Below are 25,092 nucleotides of genomic sequence, written 5' to 3' on the forward strand. Positions count from 1 at the left end.
ATAAGGACACCAGTCACATTGGACTAGGACCTACTCTAGTCCAGATTGGCCTCATCTGAACTAATCACATCTTCAAAGACCCTATTTCCAAATAAGGTCACATTCATGGGACCAGGGTTAAGACTTGAGCATTTCTGGAGACACAACTCAATCCATAACAAGTAGGTGTTGTTAAGTGTCACAGAAGGCAGCTTGAATGAATGCTATTTGCTGTATGCTAAAGATTCCATACTTACTTATTTTGCCCTTCCAACCTGCACCAGGTGGTTGAAACTCCAGCCCCAAGGGCTTCATAGAGGATTAATGCTCCTGTGGAGATATGATACATATTAGTTGATAAAAGCCATAGACAGTAAAGTTAATGGTGATTAGAATCTATTTGCCTTCACCTCATCTTATTACAGGTTATACTTGTATATTAACTTCATAATTCTCTGATTACCAAGTAGTTCAGCTGAGGTCCTGAGTCTCTTCAATTCTAATTAGCCTGTCCAGCTGAGCTTGTGCTGGAATGAAGGATCACCCCAGTATTTCTCACTCAGCAGTGGAAGCAAGAGTGATTCATTCTGGGACCCCTTTCTCTGTTGCTAGAAACTATTTGCATGCCACACAGATTAGTTTAGGCGTAGCCTGCACTAAGCCCCAGAAGCAATCTGCTTTTATTCCTTCCCCCACCTCATCTGAGAAATGGCTGCCCATCATTTTGTAAATGGCACTAGCCAGGAAATTGACATCACTTCCTCATTAAATAGAATTTAAGGTTGGACCTTGAGTGAGGCAGTGTGGTGCAGTGGTGTGTACTCTTGGGAAAGGCAGGCTATGCTTTAGGCCAGTAGTTGATTTTAAAGAGTCACCTAAGCTTTCTAAGGCTTAGTTTCCTTATCTATAAAATGGGAATAATAACAGGGTCCCTCTCATTGGATCTTTGTGAGGATAAAATGAAATCCATAAAGTACATAGCATATAGGAAGCATGTTTTTGTTATAGTTAATATTAATTATTAGTATCTTCCTCTGGACTAATAGAATGGTGGAGAGGCAAAAGAACGAATAATGTTTATTTTATGAATGAGAAAATGAAGCTGAGCGAGAGGAAATTAATTGACACCTTCTATACACATTTTTCAAGCTCTTACCATGGGCCAATCCCTCAGCATTCAAAAATCAATGTCTAGCACCCATCTTGCCTTTCAAACAATGAGGTAGTTGTTAACTGTACCTGTGGGGTCAGGGAAGGCTTCCCAGAGGAAGGGTCAGTTAAATTGGTCTTGATGAATTAGTTTCATTCCTCAAAATCCCTACTCAATTTTTAAAATCAAGTATAAGTGTCATCTCCTATGGGAGAGCCTCCTTTACTCCCTCCTTCCCACCCAATCCATAGTTAAGCATTTTCTTCTCTATCAAATCTGACTCTACTTGTATGTTACGTATAAAATCCCAGTGGAGATTTTTAACACCTGTCAGTTTTTTGCATCGCTAGCACATGGATCATCATAGCCACTGACATCTGTGAAGAGCTGACTATATAGAGGCACTATTCTAAGTACTATATTTACATTGACTTACTTAACCTCCCAACAGCCCTGAGGATGCTGGGGACTGACCAGTTTAGTGATCTGCCCAAGATCCCTTAATACTCAGGAGTTGAACCCAAGCATTCTGGCCCCAGAACCTCTGCTCCTACCCATCTCCATACATATTTGCTGAACTGGATAAAATCATCTCTGTTGAGTACTTACTCTGCACTGGGCACTCTACATATATTTTGTTATTTAATTTTCACAACAATACTCTGGTGTGTGCACTAGTCTAATCATTGTAAATATGTAAGCTTGAGGCCAAGCCTGTTTATGTGCCTTGCCTAGTGTCACCTGGCTAGTTAGAGGTTGGAGTTCAAATCCAAGCCTGTCCCCAGAGTCTGATACGTTGACCTCTAGCCCAATATTGCCATAAGTGTGATAGGGCCATCACTAGGGATATGAGGAAATATTTTTACGTGGTTCTTGGATGAACAGTTTATTTTAATAGTTTTATATCTGTTTTAATGTGTACTACAACAATAGGGCTCAGATTAAACCCATGATTTTACTGATATAAATGCTTTGAATGAGGCTGAAGTAAATAATGAAGTGTTGGAGTGTGCCATCAAATAAATAATAACACAGTTGGTGTAGGGATATGAGAAGTTGGTGCAGCAATGACTGAAGTTTGGGAAGCTATGTGTTTCACCTCCCGGCCTCCTCAACATGTGAAAAGGATAGTTAGCGAAAGACATGTGAGGGCATTCCAGGCTGTGGAAATAGCACAATCAAAGGTTTGAAGTCAGGTAAGTGCTTGTCAGATTCTCATGGCGTGCTTGTCTAGACTTGTCTGCCTAGAATGTGGTTCAGTGTATCCAGGCAAATGAGGCAGAAGAGTGTTGAGGCAGGTTGACAAAGGACCTTGAGTGTTATGCGTTTTATTCTATTGAAAATGGAGATCCTTCAAAGATGTGGGATTGGAAGTGTCATATATTAATATTCATCCTTCAAAGTCTTTGTGTGTCTATTATTCCTCTGGATTTTCAGTAGTTTGACAATATCAATGAGTAAACAATGTCACAAATATGTATTAGCTGGCAGCCCCCTCAACGTTATGCCCGTGAGACGGCACAGTCAAACCAGAGCCGCCATGACAGTGGCTGTGATGTGCATGTGTGATGCAGGGCTTGCCACTACTATTTACCTTGTGCATTTTACAAATTAAGGCATTATCCTCATTTTTGAAAGTTGTTTCTAACTGCCAAGCATGGTAATCCTGCATCTTTCTCTATTTGAAACTGTAAAACTAATTGAACAATTCATTGAGCCTAATGGCTTTAGAAAAATCAATAATTGCCTCCTGTTATTGATAGAGTGGAAGCACATGGAAGAAATTATCCAATACAGGAATAAGCCAGTTAAAATAAATAATTCAACAAGCTGTCTGGCAATCTATTCAGATTTTGAACTTGAGCGATTACGTGGAGTTTCTTAAGTATAAATAATGAAAGAAATGTACTCGGGGCTGCCAGGGTGTGGACTAAAGCTATGAACTGCAAAAATGTCAGTTCTTGGCACTTACACCACTACTTCTAGACTGTGGAGCCCCTGGTAAAATGTATGGTCAGTGTGAAGGTGATTGGCTGTAGGGTGTTTGGTTATATATGTGGGGTGTGTGTGTGAACTGGGAACACTGCCTCCCAATTAGTGTGATTAGCATTTGAGATCAGGACACAGCTGTAATTGTTTGTGCCTCAGATGTGTCTAGTAACTTACAAAGCACTTTTCCTTCTCTGTGTCTGCTAGGTATGAGATACTTTGTAAAGGGGGAACCAAAGGTCAGCAACATGAACTGACTTGTCCGTGGTTATATTGCTTGTAAATACCAAAATCTAGATAATAACCAGGTCTTTAAACTCCTTTCCAGTTTCTCAGTTTACTTATATTACTAGTTTGGACTTTTTATTCCCTCCAACAGTCAGAAAGTATCTGTAGTACTTAAGTCCCTGTTTTCTATCTCAGGAGCCTAAATTGAGAAAGGAGCTGTCATTTGGTCGGGGATGTATTGTTCAACTAGGATAGGACTAGGATTTCAACCCAATTCTCCTGACTCCTAGTCCAAGGCTCTTTTCTCATATTTCTCAGATGTTTGTGTCTCTTCCCAAGGCAAGGGAGTGAGGTGATCAGGGAAAACTCAATCCTTGATTGAGAACTCATGAAGTTCCAAAGCTGAACCCAGAATCTAAAACTGAAGATGACTTCCAGCCAGTTCCTTAGAGTATGGTACCCCTGCTTCTTTGTCCTGGCCCCAAATCATAAGGGATCAAGGCAGATGAGGACAAAGGTTATATCACTGACAGAGATCTGGGTCATTGGTCTTGATGTTGTGATGACAAATTGGCAGCTGGAGGGGAGATTTGTGGGAGGAAAGAGTAAAATGGAATGACCATATTTCTCTTCCCTGTCACTCTTCCCCCATAATCTCTCCTTCCTCACAACGGTCATGTCACAGGGACATACCAGAGAGCAAGAAAAACATCAAAGAGGTGATCCGGTTTGAGTTGCAGTTAAGGATATTCCATAGATCCTTTCATTCACACAATATGTCCCTCATCTTTCTTGTGCACCATTGTATCCCATATAAAATAGTAAGGGCTAATGTATCATATAGCGCTTAGTATGTGCCAGGCATGGTTCTAAGTGGTTTATGAATATTTACTCATTTAATCCTCATAAGCACCTATAGGTTAAATACTTTTTTTTTTTTGTATGCTGTATGGTGGGGGTAACGTTTCTTTCTTTTTCCTTGTGACTATCCCATTATTGCAGCACCATTTGTTGAATTTTGATGAGGAGGAGGGGGTGTGCATGAGCTGGGAATCTAACCCAGGTCTCCTACATGGCAGGTAAAAAGTCTACCGCTGAAATGGTCTTGTACTCCCAGTAAATACTTTTATTATAACCATTTGATAGATGGATAAACCAAGACATGGAAAGGGTAAGTAACTCATCTGAGGTCCTACAGTGCTGGGATGAAGGTTCCAGGAAAGGGAGATTGGTTCTAGAAACCATGCTGTAAACCAGGACACTATGCTCCAGTGCCAGATCCACTCTGCCCCACTCCCCACATGGCTCTGTGCCAGAGAGCTCAGTGGACTGCATCAATGGGACCCTTGCCTTCTGGCTTCTCATTGGGTCTGACCAATGGGAGGCAACAGAGATAAGTGCAGGTACTCAGTCTCATGGATCCCTCCCTGCCAGAGCCACGGTTCCTTCACCTGAGACCATTGCTGTTGATGAGACACTCCTCTACTGTAGCTACAACTTCAGAAGAGCTCTTCCTTGTTCTGGAAAGTTCTCTCTCCCCTTGCCCCTGAGACTTAAGGGTGGTAAGGGCTCTCTACTGTCAGTAGCCCTGGAGTGCTTCACCACCCTTATAAGTTTCCCTTAATCCTGTCCACACCTTTATAAATCATCTCTTCATTGACTTGTCCTCAACTACTTCATTTGAATGAGCCACCTATTTTATACTGTCACACAGAGTAAGCATTTAATAAATATATAGTGGAGAGAGGAAAGAATGAAGGAAGGAAGGGGAGGGCGGGATAGGAGGTGAAGATGTGGAGAATTAAAGCCTCTAATAAATAAATTGAGATTACCCATCCATCTCCCTTCACTTTACAAAACTGATTCTCAAAAAGGTGAAATAATTTGTCTAAGTACACTTAGCTATGATGTAGCTGGATGGGCTCAGCCTAGAAATCCTGATTCCAAACGCAATACATGTTCCTCTCCTATGTGGTAATTTCTGAACATTAGCAAACTCCTTCCAAACAATGATGTTTAAAAAGCCGAAACAACCCGGGAGAATCATCTCTCTTCTCTCTCTTGTGTCATATTAGGAGTTTAGAGTTAGGGTCCTTAACATCATAACTAAGTTCTGATTCCTTAGGTTTTACCCTTGTTCTCTGGTTCCCCTGAACTAATCTTAACTTTAATCTTTTGGGAGGGGGGGTAAAGGGAGGGAAGAAACCAATTCAAACCCTGAAAAATATATTGATTCTATGTTGTTCCTTTTAGCTCACTATTCCAAGGTACATGAAGAACCATTTCTATAAGGCAGCATATAACAATCGATATGGGGAAGCTCTAATGTACTTTTCTGATGACCCATTTTGAAAAATGTATGTCTTTTTTTGAACTTCGATATTGATATTTGTACAGATGGGTGGCATTTGAATGTATCACCATGAAATCCCTTAGGACTTGGAAGGTCCCTCTGAGAAATGTTTATCTGAGAATGAAAAAGGCCATCACTTCTCCACATTCCGTTGATTTCATTCTCCTAGAAATATATTAATCCTGGGCTCAGGCAGTGCCTATAAAGTAGACTGGAAATAATAGTTGTTAAGAAGCCACTTTTTTTTTTTTTTGATGAGAAGAAAAATTATGATTATGTCTGTGAATATTTAGCATTCTAAACAAGTGGCCAAAAAATGAACAATATAAGCAGCTAGTTTTGTGAACTGAGGTTCAAGACACAAGATTGAATGGATTTTTTTTTTTTTACTACTAAACCGAGCAGTTTTATTCTCTGTAGAGACTATAAAATAGGGAAATTTTTCTAACTAAAAGGGAAACAACTGAACAGAAAAGGAAGCATATCTAGCCAAAGGAGTACAAGTACTCTTTTGTCTCTCCTCCTGACACTAAGCTGCTCACTAAAGAAACATTTTATCTTGCTTGTTTTTCTATCCTAACTGCTAGCATACTGCCTAGTATATAGTCAGTGCTCTTTCAAAATGATTGCAAGAGAGACTAAATGAATTATTTCTAAAATTCTTTCCTGTCTTTCATTTAAACCTCAGAGATTCCAGTGAGATAAGTTGGGGCAGGAATTCTTCTTACTACCATTTTATAGATATAAAAACTGAGGCCCAGATAAGGGGATGGATCTTGCCCCAAGGTCACATGGCAGATTAGTAGCAAAGCAAGGAAGAAAACCCAGATTTTTAATGACAAAGCCTGGTCTCACTTCTTTTCCTTTGTTTTAGTCTTCTCTTGGTCTACCAAATTACACTTTGGAATGGAAATGGCATTTGGGAACTAAAGGGCTGAAAACAAAGCTCTTCTGAGTTGAAACCATGAAATCTCCAAATGAAATGGGAAGCTTTGAATTCCCTGATACAGAGATCAATGTAGTAGAAGAGAAATGAATGACAGATATGAAATTAATGGCATTTAAATTTATGCAGTTACAATAGAAAACAATTCTTCTGGAATGCCTTCCTGAGGCTTTGATACATAGCAGTAATTAAAAGAGCGCCTTTAAATCATTTATTATAATTATGTTTTAAATGATCGAGTCCTGAATGTAGCCAGCTTTTTGTTGTTTACTGGTAGCTGGTGACATTTGGAATTGACTAGATATTTGCAATAATTTGACTACTTTTCATATACAGAGAACTAAACTGCCTCTTTAATTGGGAAAGCACGCCAGGTCTCCTGTGGATCCCTGACTTTCTATCCTGCCTCTGTGATCTGATACATTTCCTATGCAAAGGGGGTCAGCAAGCATTAAGGGAAATTAGGACTTAAGATCAGGTACATTCGGCAACTTTGAAAGATAAAACGTTTATGAAAAAAAGTAGGGAACTGAATAAATGCTTCGGTTATGAGATTTGACCCTTTCCAAGTCTGGGCTGGTTGCAAGTGAACTTTGCAAGGTTTGCTAAAACCTGATCTAGTGGGATTTGTGTTATAAATTCAGTCCCCAAGGTAGCCATTTTATGGTCTGTTTTACCAGTCTGTTATCTTTGCTTTAGGCTTTGTGGCTTACAGAGAAAAGAAACTGAGGCTTACAGAGGTAGTCAGGTTTGCCTAAGGCACACAGCTAATGATGATTCAGGGGTGGGGACTTCTGGCTCTGGGTTAAATACTTTCCCGAGCTACCCCACCCCACCCCGACACCATGAATGCTCTAAATGTTGTGCAAGCAGCACCACAATTTGACACTTGTAAAATGGTACCCCCATATCAGTGGAGGGATTCAGAGTAGTGAGGTGACTGGTACAGCCAAAGGAGAGGTAGGGACAGGGCTCCTGAGTTCAAGTTTAGGACTCTTCATTAAAGCACAGCTGCCTGGCTTAGAGAAGTCAAGGAGGTATATGTCCTGCATTGTAAGAGGGCTAGGTGAGAGTGGTAATATGTATACATAAAGTAATTTCTTCCAGATAGGAGACTGAGTCTCAAAGAGAGGCTCACATTTCCTGAACTCCTGAGATAATTTCTAGGGTCTTTGCTTCCTCACTTCCCTTCCCCAAGCTTACTGTTCTTCCTTTGCCTTCTCCTCCATCCCATATCCACTCTTTCCACCTTGCATGCCCCCTTCTTTTCTTCTCCTTTGGACTCAAATCCTCTTCTGGAAAAGCATGGGTTTTTTCTATCTTAACATTAGGCCAATTACACAGTCTCTCTGGATGTTCGGGTTCTTCACTGTAAAAGAGTACCCCTAAATTGCTAATATCTAAATTAAGAGTGTATCCCATGTCTTTCTTATTATGGTGCCCCCAGCGCCCAACTTGGCTCACCATTCTTAGTAAATAAATGAACAACCCTTGTAAGGTCCTCTTGTATATTAGATGAGAGAGAGAATGTAACAGGCCTAGCGCAGGTCTTTGCATATACTAAGTGCTTGATTAGGTATTTCAGCTTCCGAAAATTCATTGAGGACCTGCACCCTGTCAAGAGTTGTCAGCCACATTGGATATCACAATGAACAAAGCAGCTAAAGATCCCTGCCATTTTGGAACTTATGTTCTAGCAGGGCAAGACAGACAACAACTAATAAATATAATAAACATATAAAGCACGTGGGACATTAGGAAGTAGTAGGTGCTTTTGAAAGTAATATCTAAATAGAGAAGAGAAATAAGGGTCAGGAGAAGAAGTGGGGGAACAGATCATTTTAAATAGGATTGTCTGGGGTGACCTCAAGGGACAGTAGCATGTGAGTCCAATAATATATTTCCTTATCTTTTTTCCCTCCTCTCTTCCTTAACTCAAGTTCTTCTTATAAACCTTTTGTCTTCTTGACAAGATTAGAATATGCTGGAGAACCCAGGCACTTAGTTCTATTGTCCTATCTGCAGAACTGGCTACATCATTTGTGGGACCCCATGCAAAATGAAAATCAGACCCCTTGTTCAAAAATTATCTAGAACTTCAATACAGCAACAGCAGAGCATTCAATCAAGTGCAGGCCCCTCTGCACAGGCTGCACCCCCATGAAGTGGGCCTGTGGCCTACAGAAATCAATGTCAGGATTGAAATTGTGTTGATTCATGCCCAGGCTCTCCTGTCTCCTGGTCTATGAACCATGAGGCAGCCTCAGCACCTGCTTTCTACCTGCCCCTTTCCCAGGACCAGAAGCCAGTCTCATTTCTCAATGGGATTCTGAGGGCTGACCCTGGCCTCTTCAACAGCATTGCAGCTGGTTAGTCTGACACACAGGCACTGATGGATTTTTAAAGGCAGAAATTGTCTTAGGAGTCAGTAAACCTTCCTGCACAGTGAGATTATTTTCTGCAGATTTAGTGGCAAGGGAACATAAGGAGGTGGAGGACTTAAGGATTTATTTCCTTCTGATAATCAAGAGTCCTCTCTTCAGCAGTGCCATTGACCTGATAAATGTAGCATTAGGTCTCAATGTTGATGGGCCTTAGACCTGCTCAGACTGCTGTCCAGCCAACATCTAACAATTTCCTCTTCCATGCCTGGCCAGGACTAAACTAAACTGCAGGTATAAGTAGAGTTGCCTGATAGGGGCACAGCTCCACTCTACCTTACTTGACTGTACCCTAACAGTACATAGGACAGGAGTCACATGTGGACAATGAGGATACTGAAGCACAAGAAGTGCCACAGTTAATTGTACTGTGGTTTTAAACTGATCTTCTGGCCTCAGCTGCACTGTCCTTCCCAAAGCGGTTTATTTTATGAGCATTTATTCTGCATACCATGCCTATTTCCCCAAAAGGACTTGACTACATGATTCTTATTCCAGGATATATAGTTCCCTACTAGCATCCTCATCTTGAAATCATGTGATTCTAGAAACTAGAGGTGCAGGACTGCAGTCAATTCCTTGCCCAGGTCCGCATCATTATGCAGAAGCAAAGATAAGTCTCAAACAGTTACAAATCCCATTCTAAGGAAACAGGAGGGAGAAAAAGAGATAGAACCCATAAAAAATGCATTTGTGATATTCATCCATCTATTCGTTTCTTTCATCCACCCATCCATCCTCCATCTATCCATATATCCATCCATCCATCTATCCATCTAACCAATCATTCATCCATCCAATGGTATTGTACTTTGATCCTGCAGATGAGAAAGGAAGAAAGCCCAGTTCTTGTCCTCAAGGGGTTCAATGACTCATATGAGAGACAAAGACATGAATAATCAAACCTCCTCAACCATACTCCACTCCACCCTAGCCTGAAATCTGCAGCCCTTACACTGACCTTGTTTTATAGTGACTTCACATCTCTTACCCAAATCCTCTTTTATACCCTTTACAGTTTGTAGGTTCCTGCACTTGGTTTGAATTAAGGAGAAGGAAGAATTCTCCTATTTCCCTTCTGACCTAGACTAATCATACTTCAACTATTATTTGACACATCCCCTGATTTTCTCCTTCTAGACCTCATCCCTCTGATGGGAGATTTGAGGGCAGCTGCTCAGGATCCCAGAGCTGTGAAACCAGCACCCCTGGTTCCATCTTCCTGTTCTTCTATCGGATAGACAAATGACCTAGGAAAAAAAAACTCAACCCCTCTAAACTTCTTGCTTTCTGTCTTTCTGGGTTGAATGAAACATGAAGGGAGTTAATGCTGGCCATTTAACTACATGACACCTTCCCTTACCATGCCAGGCCACTGACAAGTACTTCTCTGAACCATGGAGCTCTGACTCACACCCAGCAAGTACTTAGACTGGGAGGAAATCAGAATTTGGTGGCTGATACCTAGATAACCCCAAAACACCAGAGAATGGATAAAATCAGTGCTGTGACATCTGGCTCCATGTTTCCAGCTGGGTTACCTTTTTCAAGCCACTTAACCTTGCTATACCTCTGTATTGCACAGATTAAACCCTTAGAAAATAACAGATTGTGTTGTCCTACTTGTTGCCCCTCTTGTAATGTCTCCAGGTGGTAGGAACAATAAAGCAGGACGTAAGTCAGTTTTCTGTTCCCTACCTGCCAACATGCCATTCTCTGTCATCCTGAGGGCCATCAGACATAGGCTTCCAGAAACAAGGAGTTTTTTTGGGTAGGAGTATGGGCACAGCTTTTATCTGCTCTGCTCCACCACTCATTTGGCTCCCATAGTCTCCATCTCCCCAAATCCCCACCCCTTAATGGGCAGCTATGGTCAAAGCCCTGCCTGTACCTCTTCCTTCTCATTGAAGAGAGGTTGGAGTGAGCAGCATGGGCAGATTGCTTCAGGTACATCACCTGTGGAAGGGCCCATGTGCATCACCCTGCAAACTCAGGTAGGTATGTGATGTGCCACCAATCAAAGGCAGAGGAACATGAATAACCATGCACCTCCAGACCCCAGATCTACACTATGCCCATTCTGCACCCAAATAGCATTTAGCACAAGAACTGTTGCAGCACATCCAGGCAGAACCAAACTAGAGACTGGCCTGCTTATCTGGTTTTACCCATTGGTAGCACTAGAATCTTAGCAGTTATCCCAACTCAGACCTCCAACTCTAACAAATGTGGATAACATTAGGAACTTCATTAAGTCTTCCTGAATATAACTCTCTGCAATGAGAATGCAATGCAACTTCCCAAAATATAAGCATTAATAAGCATGAAAACATTGACATGAACATGAATACTTACAATAGATAAAAGACACAGAGTAATAACAACATTGACAAAGCTTTTACTATTTCTGACATGGTGGTAAGTGTTTTAAATTTCATTTCATTTTTATACCATAGGAGGAGATTTCATTATTGATCCCATATTGTACATATAGAAGTTGAAGCATGCGAAAACTAAGTAACTTTTCTGTGGTTAAAAGTGATATGAGGATTTGAAGAAGGCAAGTGACTCCTAAGACTGTTCAACCACTGGGCTATCCCACCTCTCAGGTAGGCACTGATGCAAAGCTTTAGTTCTTTTTTCTAAGGAACTGTGGAACCGTAGTCAAATCCAGCCAAGAGCATCTGGCCCAGGCTGCATTCCCCAATACATGAAGCAGGATTGCTGCTGACCTTCATATGTGTTTCCCACACTGCTTTGGCCTCTTAGCTGAAGTGATTGGGGTGTCTCTTTCTCATGTCAAGGTCCTCGTTCCTGTTTGCAGAGCTATTTACTTGCAAATCCATGTTGATCACTTGAAGTAAATTCAAGCCTCTACCAATCATATTTCTAAGGTGGAAGTAGGGCTTCAATCTCAGAGGCCCTACAGAGGTTCAGTAATCTCTTTGTTTTTCATGTTTTTTAATGGCTAAGGATTCCTTTTTTTAGGCTGTGCTTTCTGAGTCAGGTTCCTGGGTCTGCCTTATGTTATGATGGGAAGCATGCGCTAATTATCTCCTTCAGGTGAGAAGTAAAACTTCTTGATTTTGGTTCATCTTGAAAATGTCTTTCCCCCATAAGGAAGAAACAGATTCCAGAGCATTTGTGTGTGCGTGTGTGTGTGTGGTACCATAAAGTTCCCACCACCTCCCTATACTCCCCAACTACTGATTAAGATAGCAAACCAAGTGTCCCTTTTGAAGTACTCCATGCCCAATATTGTACTTGCTAAACCAAGTTGGAGAGCAAACCAAAATAAGCAAAGATGGCTTCTTTTTTATTTAATGCAGAAGAAATAGGCACACACAAATCTGCTCTAATGCAATCACCTTCTAGCCCACAAAAGTCAGCTTTGAACCAAGCACCATATCTTGTAAGTCATGGTTTTCCAATGTGCCTTCAGTAGACTATTAACCCCATCAGATGCTCCACAATAAAGCTATCTCCTGGTCAAAATATTTTTAGAAACAGTCCTACCAAGGACTAGAATAGACTGCAAGAACCATGGCACAGGAAGCTGACTCCTTCCACTCCCCCACTCCCCAGCCTTGAAAAGGAAGCTTGGCTGTTCCTTATTTACATGCACTTCTGAGCTGTGCTGAACCTGTTATATTATGAAAAGATGGCACTGAAGAGTTAAATGTAGGGCTTAAGCAGACTTCCACTAACCACACTCCAGTATGGGGTGGGAGGGGGGAGAGAAAGAGACCATCTCAAAGATGCACAGCAAGATTTATCTCTCTATACATTATGAAAGTGGCCCCAGGATCCAGCAGCCATTTGTGCAACATTCTGGACTCCCTGGTGACAGGGACAGAATCCCATTCATCACTGCCTGGCCTATGTGTGATTGTGGCAGATTACAGATGTGCCGTCTAATAGCCAGGTAATAAGATGTGAAGAAACAGGTGATGCACAGGCTGTCTTAGTCTAATGTACGCCATCACTTAGCTGTGCTCACCAACTGCTATTCCTGTGGGTGTCCGTGAAGTTGTGTAAACAGCTGCTGAGGTTTAACACATCAATTATGGTTAAGAAACTTCTCAGTGGAGCAGTTAGACCTGACATTTCTTGAAAATAGCAGTGCCCGTGTGCTGGCTTGAACTTCCTGTCATATGAGGTTCCACAATGTAGTTGGGTCTGAGATGTGAGTAAATATTTGGGAGCAGTGAGAGCCTGGGTAGCTTCCCTTCTGGATTTTGAAGTTGAATTGCAGATGCAATCACATTGGCCTGATCTTCCCATACTCATGTTGCTTTTTGCCACCATTCCTACCTGCCTTAGTGATAATTTCATAAATCTGCCCTCAACTTGTCATGTCATTCTTTAAAACCTTTGGAGAGCTCCATTGGGTAAGATCCACTATCCATTCTTTATGCATCCAGTTTTAGCCCTGGTATTTCTTCCCTCTTTGTTGCCAGAGGGATCATTCCCAAACAGAATTCTGATCCTATCACAGGTAATTTAGAGTAGTAATAAAGACTATCAAATCCTTGCTCCATAACTTTTGAACTGTATAATCTTGAGCAAGTTACTCAACTTCTCTGTCTCAATTTTCTTCATCAGCAAAATGGGGATGGCAAAAATAATAGAAATTATTTCTTAGGGTTTTGTGAGAGTTAAATTAGGTTAATGGATATCAAGTGTTTAAAGCACTGCCTAACTTACAGTAAATATTCAGTACACTTTTAACTATTATGATATATAATGACCCTGTTCCTTCATAGTAAGGTACAAATCCTCCACTTGCATACAAAGTGTTCTTTGATCTGCACCTACCTGCTTCTGCAGCCTCATCCCTGATTCTCATGATGTAAATTTCAGTTAAGTTCCCTAAATGTATCCTACTTATATCCCATGATGTCTGGCACTACCCATCCTGTTCTCTCTCAAAAGTCTCTGCCTATCCCATATTCCTGACTATCAAGCAAACCTCTATTCAATCTCCAAAATCCAGGCCACTGCCCCTTCTGAAGAGAGGCAAGTACTCTCTTCCCCACCCCTAAAGCTCAGTACATCAATTAGGGTTTTCCAGAAAGCCCACAGGATATAAATATTAAAAGATTAATTATAAGAATTGGCTCATGCAATTATAGAGGCTGCCATGTCCCAATTCTGTAGAGTAGGTCATAGGCTAGAAATTCTGGTAAAGGTGACATGGAAGCCTAGAATCCAAATTCCTTAAGGATGGTGGCATGCAAGAAATTCCCAGTAAGAGTTTGTGTTGAAATGCTGAGGCCGCAATTCTTCTGACCTCTTGAACCCCGAGTTCTTGCTTTTCAAACCTCCAATGTGTTCAGTGGTGCTTACCCACAATGTGGAGAATAATCTCCCTTGCTTAAGGTCAATTAACTGTAGATGATAAAACCATTTTGAAATACCTCTGCTGTAACAACCAGACCAGTATTTGATTGAACAACTAGACACCATGATGTAGCCAGGTTGACAAATAAATTAACTATCATAGCTAGTGTCATCACTTCCAAAGCAAAGTGATGACTCCTTTCCTTGTGCCATCATTTTGTTTTGTACACTCCTTTAAATTTAGTTGGTCATTCCTATCCATCTTTGATTTTGCCCATCTGTTTCCTTCCATAAGTCACATGCTCCTCCAAGGCAGGAAACATTCATCTCTGTAACTGCAAGGCCTAGAACAGTGCCAGGTACACTGGTTCAAGGAAAATTGTTGTCATAATGGATAAATGAATGAATTTCCTAATCTAGAATCAATAACTATTGTCTTATCTTAGTGATGATAATATTTAATATTATTTAAAGAATGTTTATCCAGTGCCGGGCACTGGGCTAAATCTTTTCCTTTCCTTATCTAAATCAGATCTTCCAAATAAAAACCTATGAAGTGGGGGAGAAAGGGTAGTTCAGTAGTAAAATTCTCACCTCCATGTGGGAGACTCAGGTTTGATTCCTGGCCCATGCACTTCCCCACCCCCACCCCACCCCCAAAATTAAAAAATGGTGCTGCAATAACGGAGAGTCACATGAAAAAAAAATGAAATGTGACCCCTACTGTACAGCATACAAAACCAACCAACCAACAAACAAAAGCCTATGAAGTACCAATGTATCATAGAGATAATGCAGGTCAGATTCCAGACCCCCACAATAAAGAGAAATCTAAATAAAATATGTTATGTGAATAGTTTGTTCCCCAGTGTATATAAAAGTTCTGTTTACAACTGTACTGTAGTGTATTGCAAGCTTGAGCATTCTGCCTAAAAATATAATGTACACACCTTAATTAGAATGTGACACAGAGACACAAAGTGAGAAACTGCTGTTGATAAAATGATGCCAAGACTCAGAGTTGCCACAAATCTTTGATTTGTGAAAAATGCAATGTCTGCAAATTACAGGAAAACAAAGCGCAAGAAAAAGAGATACGTCTATATAATCAGCTGCCAGCTTCCCCAAATGGCCACCAAAATACCTGTTAATTAAACAGAGTTATATTTGTTAACTTAAACTATTGCAACAGGGAGAACACCATCTTGACAGTGTCTTATTAGGATGTCAGAAGGGGAAAATCAGAAGAGGGTCTTGATTAGAATTTTGGGGCTTGAGTTGGATCATTATAAGATGGAGAACTAGTCATGACTGAATGGAGTTTATAACATAATAGCACTGAATTGGTGGGCTCTTGGTGAGATGAGGTTCTTGCAGTAAGTCCTAGGGAGCAAGTTGTTAATCTTAATAAACTATTTTGGTTTGTTCTCGTTCTTGTCTTCCAGGAGCAAATATTCCCAGAGTCAGTAATCATTTTCACTTGTTCTCAGTATTGCTTAACATAGGGACAGGAAAATAAATAATAGTTACCAGTAAGTGTTATTATTATTGTTCCCATTTCTAAAGATGAGGAAGCAGAAACTAGTTCATGGCCATAAATGACAGGGTAAGGAAGTATATTCCGGTTTTCAAAGGCCACAGGCCTTGCATTTGACCCCTGTACTATTCCGTCTGTCCTGACACTGAGTTTTTATCTCTTTGACAATACCTAATGCTTTCCACTTGAATAAATATATTTAGCTTGGGTTGGGGATAATCTGCTTGCACTCATTCATTTATCATTAGTCATTCAACATTTAATGACCACCATCTATGTGGTAAATACTGTATAAGCACTGGGAAGAGGAGAATGTTCCCTCTCCAGAATTCCATGGAAATCAGTGGTGGGAGAGTTGGAGAAAATAGCTGGCCTGGCAGGGCTGTTCCCCTCCCCCTTCTTTGACCAGTGGGAGGCTTGGCCATACACTCCAGGGGGCTGCTAATGGCAAAAAGATCTTGTGATAGAAAGTCAGCCTTGGGAGGAGCAGAAGGAGAGAACAAATGCCCAGAGAAATGGGAGCCAGCAAGATGACAGAAGGCTGTGCAGTTTGTAATGTGACTCCTTCTCATTAAGCTTCTGATTTTACCAAATTCACTAATTTCAGACATTCACCCCTGATTGTGTAGGGGTGTTTTAGTCAGGACTCTCTACAGAAGCAGACACAATGAACAGGAAATATCCATACATATAACATTTATAAAAGTGTCTCATGCAAAGCTTAGTCTACCTACACGTATGCCTAAGGGTTACTCCTGGGGGACCTCTTTTGTTGCTCAGATGTGGCCTCTCTCTCTAAATCCAACTTGCAAGTAAAACAGTTGCCCTCCCCCTACGTAGAACATGACATCCAAGGGTGAAAATCTCCCTAGTGGCATGGGAGATGATTCCCAGGGATAAGTCTGGCCCTGCCACAGTGGGATCAACAATGTCATCCTCACCAAAAGTGAGAAAAGAAGTGTAACAAATGAGGTATCAATGGCTGACAGAGTTCAAATAGAGTCAAGAAACTCTGGAGGTCACTCTTACACAAGCTTCAATTAGATATTACTACCTATCATAGCTTGCAAAACCCTAACCAAAACCATTCCTGCCAATCCTAAAGAATACCTAGGACATTATATAAGATTCTACAAAGTTTCCATGATCTACGGTAACTTTCCAGAAACCTACAACCTCTAGATGGGTCCCTGGACCAGGTAAGTCCTGAAATACAGAGGGGCCAGCCTCTCTAAAACATCAACTTGTTCTATCCCCCTATCCCATATTATTGACAGCCCCTTCCAACATGAAAAAGTTAGAATTGACATAGCCTAAATACCCCTAAAGAGTGGAAGAAAGATTAAAGGTGATAGTGAAGTTATGCAGAGAAGGTAGGGTTTAACAAATGCCTATGAGTGCTTTTGAATCTTTATATTGATACTTCTTTTGGTCTCCAATATCTTAGAGCACCTGGAAGTAAAAACCTAAAATTGTGGAACTGTAGCCCATTCCAAACTCTGACATCGGTTCTACAACTAATTGCTGTGGTATGATTTGAAATTTATTGGTTTTTTGTATATATATGTAATTTTTCACAAAAAAGAAAAAGAAATTGATTGTAATGATAAATGCACAGCTGTATGATAATATTGTTAACCATTAAAAAAAAGTATCGCTTGCAATCATGGGAATGAAAGAGTCCAAAATCTGTAGGAGGACAAGAAGGAAGCATAGTGAGATGTGGAATTTAGGTTGTCCTCCAGACAGCTTGTAAATAGCCATAAAAAGTGTGGAACAGCTTTTTGGAGACATCAATGAAGAAACACCACAATCTGAAACAGGTGGAATGGCTGAGATCCCACACAGAACTGTAATCTCTCCAGGCATGAGCCTGGCCTTCCCCCATGGCATGGCAGACTGGATCCCCAAGGGGAGAGGAAATAGACTTTACTAGGAGCAAAGAAGTTAGCTCAACCAAGCTCCAATTGCAGAATTAGTTAATACATTCTGATTGCTGAAAAAAGGCCCCAAGTATGAATAAACCTCAAGTAAACACTAAAGGGACCAGAAGTTTTTGCTCCAGCAGAACAGGCATGGGGCTGACAAAAAAAAAAAAAAAAGAAAAAAAAAATCAGAGGCTTTCTGAGTTGGACAGCACAAAATACAGAAAAAGGGCTGGACTCCAAGAAAAGGGTGCATGTAGAGCCTGGAGACACATAGAGCCACATACCAACTCAAGCTCTTGATTGACAAACCTGGGGAGCTGGGGTCTGGCTCTGAAAAGGATTTTTTGGTCTTTTTTTTTGTCTTTTTACTCCTTAACAGCTCATTAGACTGAACTGTCAGCACTGTCAAGTTTTAGCACAGCCCCAGGCAAGGACAGACTTAAGGCATGTCTGAGACAAAGTAAATAGGTGTATACCCTAAAGGGTATATCTTGCCCAAGAAAAGTGGGCAGGGTCCAGCTCAAGTGGCTGCCCTCCTTCAGGGAACTGAGGTCCCAAGAACTAAAAACAACCTAAGCCCACCCTCTACCTTAGCCTCTGTCTCAACAACACCCCTAGCAGGAAGAGACTGCTGAAATTAAAGGCACTGTGTCACTTTACACTATTGGGAAGCTGTGGGCTGACAAGTGCCACATGTTGGGAAGGATAGGAAAAGCACAGAGTTTAGTGGCTTCATACGTATGTCTGATAACCTGTTGTGCCTCACTCTCAGGGAAACTTGAAACTGGCTACTCTCTCATCCTGGGATGTCAGACTGTCTGGTCTGGGAAATCTGACTACAGTCAATCATATCTGAGGAGATGCTCCTCAAAAAAATGTTCCATATAGGCAGGGCAATAAACAAAAAAACAAGAGCTGAAAAATTCTAAGCAGTTAACAGAACTTATGCTAGAGGTCTAGAATAAGTTGAACTGAAAACCAAGAACAGATAGAGAACAGAGCCATCCATCAAGAAAACCCTAGGTAAAAGAGTGAAAACAAACTCCAGAATAAACTAAGTAAGGGAATCAAATGCCTAGATGCCAACAATAAATAACAAGTCATACTAGGAAAATCAAAGATATGACCCAGTCAAAGGAACAAACCAACACTTTAAATGAGATACAGGAGTTGAAACAACTAATTCAGGATGTTCAAAAAGACATACAACATCTCATCAAAAAATCAAATCAACAAGTTGAGGGAAGACATGGCAAAAGAGATGAAGGATATAAAGAAGTCCTTGGGTAAACATAAGGAAGAACTCAAAACTTTGACTGTGTTTTTTTTCTTTTTTCTTTCTTTTTTTTTTTTTTTGCATACGCAGGCACTGGGAATCGAGCCCAGGTCTCTGGCATGGCAAGCGAGAATTCTGCCTGCTGAGCCACTGTGGTCCATCCAAGAACTCAAAACTTTGGAAGAACAAATAGCACAAATAGCAGAACTTATGGGAATGAAAGTCACAAAAAAAGAGATGAAAAAACAATGGAGACCTGCAACAGTAGATTTGAAGAGGAAGAAGAAAGGATCAGTGAACTAGAGGACAGGACATTGGAAATCCTACAAGGAGAAGAAAAAATAGGGAAAATAAAAGCAGCATCTTAGGGAATTGAATGACAGCATGAAGCTCATGAATATATGTGTTATGGGTGACCCAGAAAGAGAAAAGAAGGGAAAAGGAGCAGGAAGACTAATGGAGGAAATAATCACTGAAAATTTTCAATCTCTTATGAAGGAGATAAAATTACAGATCCAAGAAGAACAGCATATCCCCAAACCATACAGATCCAAATAGACCTACTCCAAGACACTTACTAATCAGATTGTCAAATATCAAAGACAAAGAGAGAATATTGGAAGCAGCTAGAGAAAAGCAATCCATCACATATAAGGGAAGCTCAATAGCACTATGTGTGGATTTCTTAGCAGAAACCATGGAGGTGAGGAGGCAGTGGCATGACATATTTAAGATTCTGAAGAAGAAAAACTGCCAACCAAGACTTCTGTGCTCAAAAATTAGGAGGGAATTGAAATATTCTCAGACAAACAGTCACAGGGAGAATTTTTTGCTAAGAGACCAGCTCTACAAGAAATAGCAAAGGGAGCACTATAGAAAGATAGGAAAAAACAGGAGAGAGTGGTCTGGAGAAGAGTGTAGAAATGAAGACTATCAGTAAAGGTAAAAAGAGAAAAGAAAACAAGATATGACAAAATCCAAAAAATAAACTGGCAGAAGAAAGTACTGCCTTTATAATAATAATATTAAATATTAATAGATTAAAATCCCCAATGAAAAGATGTAGACTAGCACAATATATTTTTAAAAAACAGGACATATCTCTATGTTGTCTACAAGAGACTCACCTTAGACCCAAGGACAAAAAGATTGAAGGTGAAAGGTTGGAAAAAGATGTTTCATGCAAACAACAACCAGGAAAGAACAGAAGCAGCTATACTAATATATGATAAATTAAACTTCAAAAGTAAAGCAATTAAAAGAGACAGAGAAGGACACTGTATATTAATAGAAGGAATAATTTAACCAGAAAACATAACAATCATAAATATTTACGCCCCAAAGCAAAGTGCTCCAAAACACATGAGGCAAACACTGACAACACTGAAGGGAGAAATAGACACCTCTACCATAATAGTTGGAGATCTCAATTCCCTACTCTCATCAATAGGTAGAACATCCAGACAGAAGATCAATGAGGAACAGAGATTTTGAATAACACAATAAATGAACTAGACTTAACAGATATTTGCAGAACATTATACCACACAACAGCAGGGTACACATTCAAGTGCTCATGGATCATTCTCAAGGATAGATCATATTCTAGGTCAAAAAGCAAATTTAAAAAGATTGACGTTATACAAAACACTTTCTCAGATCATAATGGAATGATGTTGGAAATCAATAACAGGCAGAGGACCAGAAAATTCACAAATATTTGGAGGCTAAATAACACACTCTTTACTTTCTTTTTTTTTTTAATTTTTTATTGTATAATATAACATATATGCAAAGCAAAGAAAGAAAAAAGCAAGTTTTCAGAGCACTCTTCAACTTTCAGAGCACTGTTGTAGTTATAGGACAGATTCCAGAATTTGTCATAGAGTACCATATGATCCTCTCAGATTTTCCTTTCTAGCTGCTCCAGAATATAGGAGGCTGGAAGGCATAAGCATTTTTTTTTATCATCACAATTAAACTTTTTTTCTGTAAAAATAACATATGTACAAAAAGCTTAAATTTCAAAGCAGAGCAAAACAATTAGTTGTAGAAAATATGTCAGAGTTTGGCATGAGTTACAATTCCACAATTTTAGGTTTTTATTTCTAGCTGCTCTAAGATACTGGAGACTGAAGGAGATATCAATTTAATGATTAAGCAATCATTTTCATTTGTTAGACCCTATCTTCTCTGTATAACTCCACCATCACCTTTGATCTTTCTATCCCTCTCTTTGGGGTATTTGGACTTGGCCATTTTAACTTTTTCACGTTGGAAGGGTCAGTCAATAATATGCAGTAGGAACATTGAACTATCTGATTAAATAACACACTCTTAAACAACCAGTGGATAAAGAAATAAATTACAAGAGAAATCAGTAAAAATCTCCAGGAAAATGAAAACACAGCTTATCAAAACTTACGGGATGCAGGAAAGGTGGTGCTGAAAGGGAAAGTTATTGCCCTACATGCCTGTATTAAAAAAGAAGAAAGAGCAAAATTCAAAGAATTAACTGTTCAACTGGAAAAACTACAGAGAGAACAGCAAGGTAACCCCAACACAAACAGAAGGAAAGAATAATGAAGATTAGAGCAAAATCTGTAGGGTAGGCTGCAAGGCTGGCAACTGTGATAATGGGTCTTTACAAACTCTTCAGGAGAGGCTCACTGGCTAAAGAAGCAGTGAAAATTCTCTCTTTCACATTAAGAGACTTCAACAGATTAGATAAAATCCAACTGACTGAATTGTCTTTTTTGTGTGGGAAACACAGCATTAATTGCTCATAGATGTAATTAGCCACAGTTGCAATCAAATGATTGATGATTTAATATACCAGCCTTCTGGTTTATCAACCAACCATGAAATATCCTTGCAGTAATGGTCAAGCCAGTGCTTGCCTCACCAGACACCTGGGCACTATCACCTGGCCAAGTTGACACCAGAACCTAGCCATCACAGTCCAACCCTTGTCAACCTGCAGCTATACACATCACCTTAAACCATACTTATTTTCTAAATACAACAAAATAACAGACATATCTTTTGCCTGACAATACTCAACTGTTCTGCATACACTGGAAATGCACTGAATTTCTCCAGAATATGGTGCAAGTCCTTAGGTAACATTCATTCTTAAACTTGATATCCTATAACTCAAACACAATAACATGAACAATATAATTTATGACATATGATAAGAAAACAAGATATTTGCTTTATGTACAAATACAAGCATACTCAAAACAAGGATAAAATATTCATACAATCAACAGTCCCTGTTTCTGTAACAGGTCATGTGGTTATAGTTCATATTTATCACTACCTTCTTTCACTACCCATTCCATGTTCCCTTTGTCCTCACAAGTACTTCAGCTAGCCATGGTTCTTTGCCTGGTGGGGTGACCCAAACATTCATTGCTAAAATTTCTGGGTCATTGTTAGTCTTGCCTGGATTGGTTGTCGCAGTTCTACATTGACTCTAATCACAGGGCATGGAAGTACTAAGAGGGACCCTAGGAGATCTCCTATATTCCAGGAAAACTCTTCTTTACCTCCATTGTTTAGTTATAGTTCTATTTCCCTGTGATAGTCAGAATCAATCACTCTAGCCAGCAGTGTAATCCACTTCCTTGCCTGTTGATTCAGAGGCATGAGAAGCCCAAAATGGCCGGGTGCAGTTTTAACTTCCAGTTCAATGAAATCATTGTTGTATCTCCTATTGGAACACTCCTCCTTTTGAAACAAAGACCTGTAGATCAGCAGAGCTTAAGGTTTCAGGGACAGAATACAAAAAATTTTCTAGTGAATTGCTGGGGGTGATGGTGAGTGGTGACACTGCAATTTCCATCCCTTGATTCCTGGACCCATTAATCCTGGCTATGGAAGAAACAGTACCATAGAGTGAATGCTGATTCAGAGTATACACAGCCACCTAAAGAACACTGCCCCAACCCTGCAAAGTATTGCCACCTAGTTGGCATTGTAATTGGGTCTTCAAAATGCCGTTCCACCATTCAATCAACGCAGCTGCTCTGGGTGATGGGGAGCATTAAACAAACAGAGAATTCCATGAGCATGTGCCCATTACCACACTTCATTTGCTGTAAAGTGAATTCCTTGATCAGAAGTAATGCTGTGTGGAATACTATGTTGATGGATAAGGCATTCCATAAGTCCACAGATAGTAATTTTAGCAGAAGCATTATGTGTGGGAAAAACAAACTATATCCAGAGTATGTGTCTATTCCAGTTAAAACAAATCACTGCCCCTTACATGATGAAAGTGGTCCAGTGTAACCAACCTGCCACCAGGTAGCAGGCTGATCACCTTGGGAAATGGTGCCATATTGGGAACTGAGTGTGGGTCTCTGTTGCTGGCAGATTGGGCACTCAACAGTGACCATAGCTAGGTAAGTCTTGGTGAGTGGAGGTCCATATTGCTGCCCCCTCCCAAAAAAAAACACCAAACAAACATATTTCTGGGCCCATGCACAACCTCTCTCCCTACCACTATGCCCATGTTGTTCATGAACCCACTGGGCAATGGGAAGAGTGGCTAGGGAAAGAGGATGACTTGTATTCATAGAATGGGTCATCTTATCCACTTGATTATTAAAACCTTCCTCTGCTGCAATCACCTTCTGGTCAGCATTCACACAGGACACAAATATCTTCATGTTTTTTGCTCACTCAGAATGGTCTATCCACATACCTCTTCTCCAGACCTCTTTGTCACCAATTTTCCAATCATGCTCCTTCCAAGTCCCTGAGCATCTAGCCAAACCTTTAGCAAGAGCCCAAGAGTCAGTAACAAATGTGCATCTGGCCAGCTTGCCATTGAATCAAAATCAAAAACCCAGTACACTGCTTCAAGTTTCATCCACTGGGAGGATTTTCCCCTTACCACTGTCTTTGAAGGACATCCCAGAAAGGCTGCAGTGCTGCATCTGTCCATTCTGGGTGGTACCTGCATATCAAAGAGAACCATATGTAAACCAGGCCCAAGTTTTCATATTCTCTGTGAACTGACTATAAGGAATTGCCCTAGGTTATAGGTCTGAACTGAGAAAGAGAATATAATGTGGCAGGAGTGGAGGCCATGGCCATTTGGACAACTTCCCTCACGTAACTTGTGCCTTCAGGACCTGCTTAAGCCTTATCTCTAATGTACCATTTCCATTTTATGATGGAGTACTGCTGTGCATGCCCAACTTTATGGCTTGTTGGGTTAGACAACACCCAACTCATAATAGGCAACTCAGGTCTCATGGTAATTTGGTGGCCCATGGTTAAGCATTCAGTCTCTATTAAGGCCCAGTAGCAAGTCAAAATCTGTTTCTCAAAAGGAAAGTAGTTATCTGTAGAGGATGGTAAGGCTTTACTCAAAATCATAAGGGCCTGTGTTGTAATTCATCTATAGATGCCTGCCAAAGACTTCAGACAGCATTTCTATTTGCCACTGACACTTCCACCATCATTGGATCTGCTGGATCATGTGGCCCAAGTGGCAGAGCAGCTTGCACAGCAGCCTGGACCTGTCACAGCCTCTTCTAGTTCTGGTCCCCACTCAAAACTAGCAGCTTTTCTTGTCACTTGGTAAATGGGCTGGAATAGCACTCCCAAATGAGGACTATGTTGTCTTCTAAATCCAAAGAGGCCAACTAAGTGTTGTGCCACTTTTTTGGTCATAGGAAGGGCCAGATGCTATAGCATATCCTTCACCTTAGAAGGGATATCTCGACATGCCCCACACCACTGGATACCCAGAAATTTCACTGACATGGAAAGCCCCTGTATTTGTGTTGGATTTATCTCCCACCCCTGACCCTCAAATACCTTACCTATAAGTCTAGCATAGTTGCTACTTCTTGCTCACTAGGTCCAACCAACATGATATCATCAACATAATGGACCAGTGTG

General features: G+C 40.5%; 2 long non-coding RNA genes across 2 annotated transcripts in view; one reads left to right on the forward strand and one right to left on the reverse strand.

Moving 5' to 3' along the window:
• The window catches only part of LOC143662946 (uncharacterized), a 504,552-nt gene that overhangs the window by 410,649 nt on the left and 68,811 nt on the right, over positions 1 to 25,092 (forward strand). The gene's annotated exons all lie outside the window — the stretch shown is intronic.
• On the reverse strand, positions 238 to 25,055 carry LOC143662950 (uncharacterized). Its single transcript, XR_013165679.1, has 3 exons — positions 25,014 to 25,055; positions 24,077 to 24,139; positions 238 to 309 (listed from the first exon to the last, which is right to left on the reverse strand). It is a non-coding gene; the product is annotated as an uncharacterized LOC143662950 (long non-coding RNA).

Source organism: Tamandua tetradactyla, chromosome 2, assembly GCF_023851605.1.
Source record: "Tamandua tetradactyla isolate mTamTet1 chromosome 2, mTamTet1.pri, whole genome shotgun sequence".
In the NCBI taxonomy this organism is placed as follows: Eukaryota; Metazoa; Chordata; class Mammalia; order Pilosa; family Myrmecophagidae; genus Tamandua; species Tamandua tetradactyla.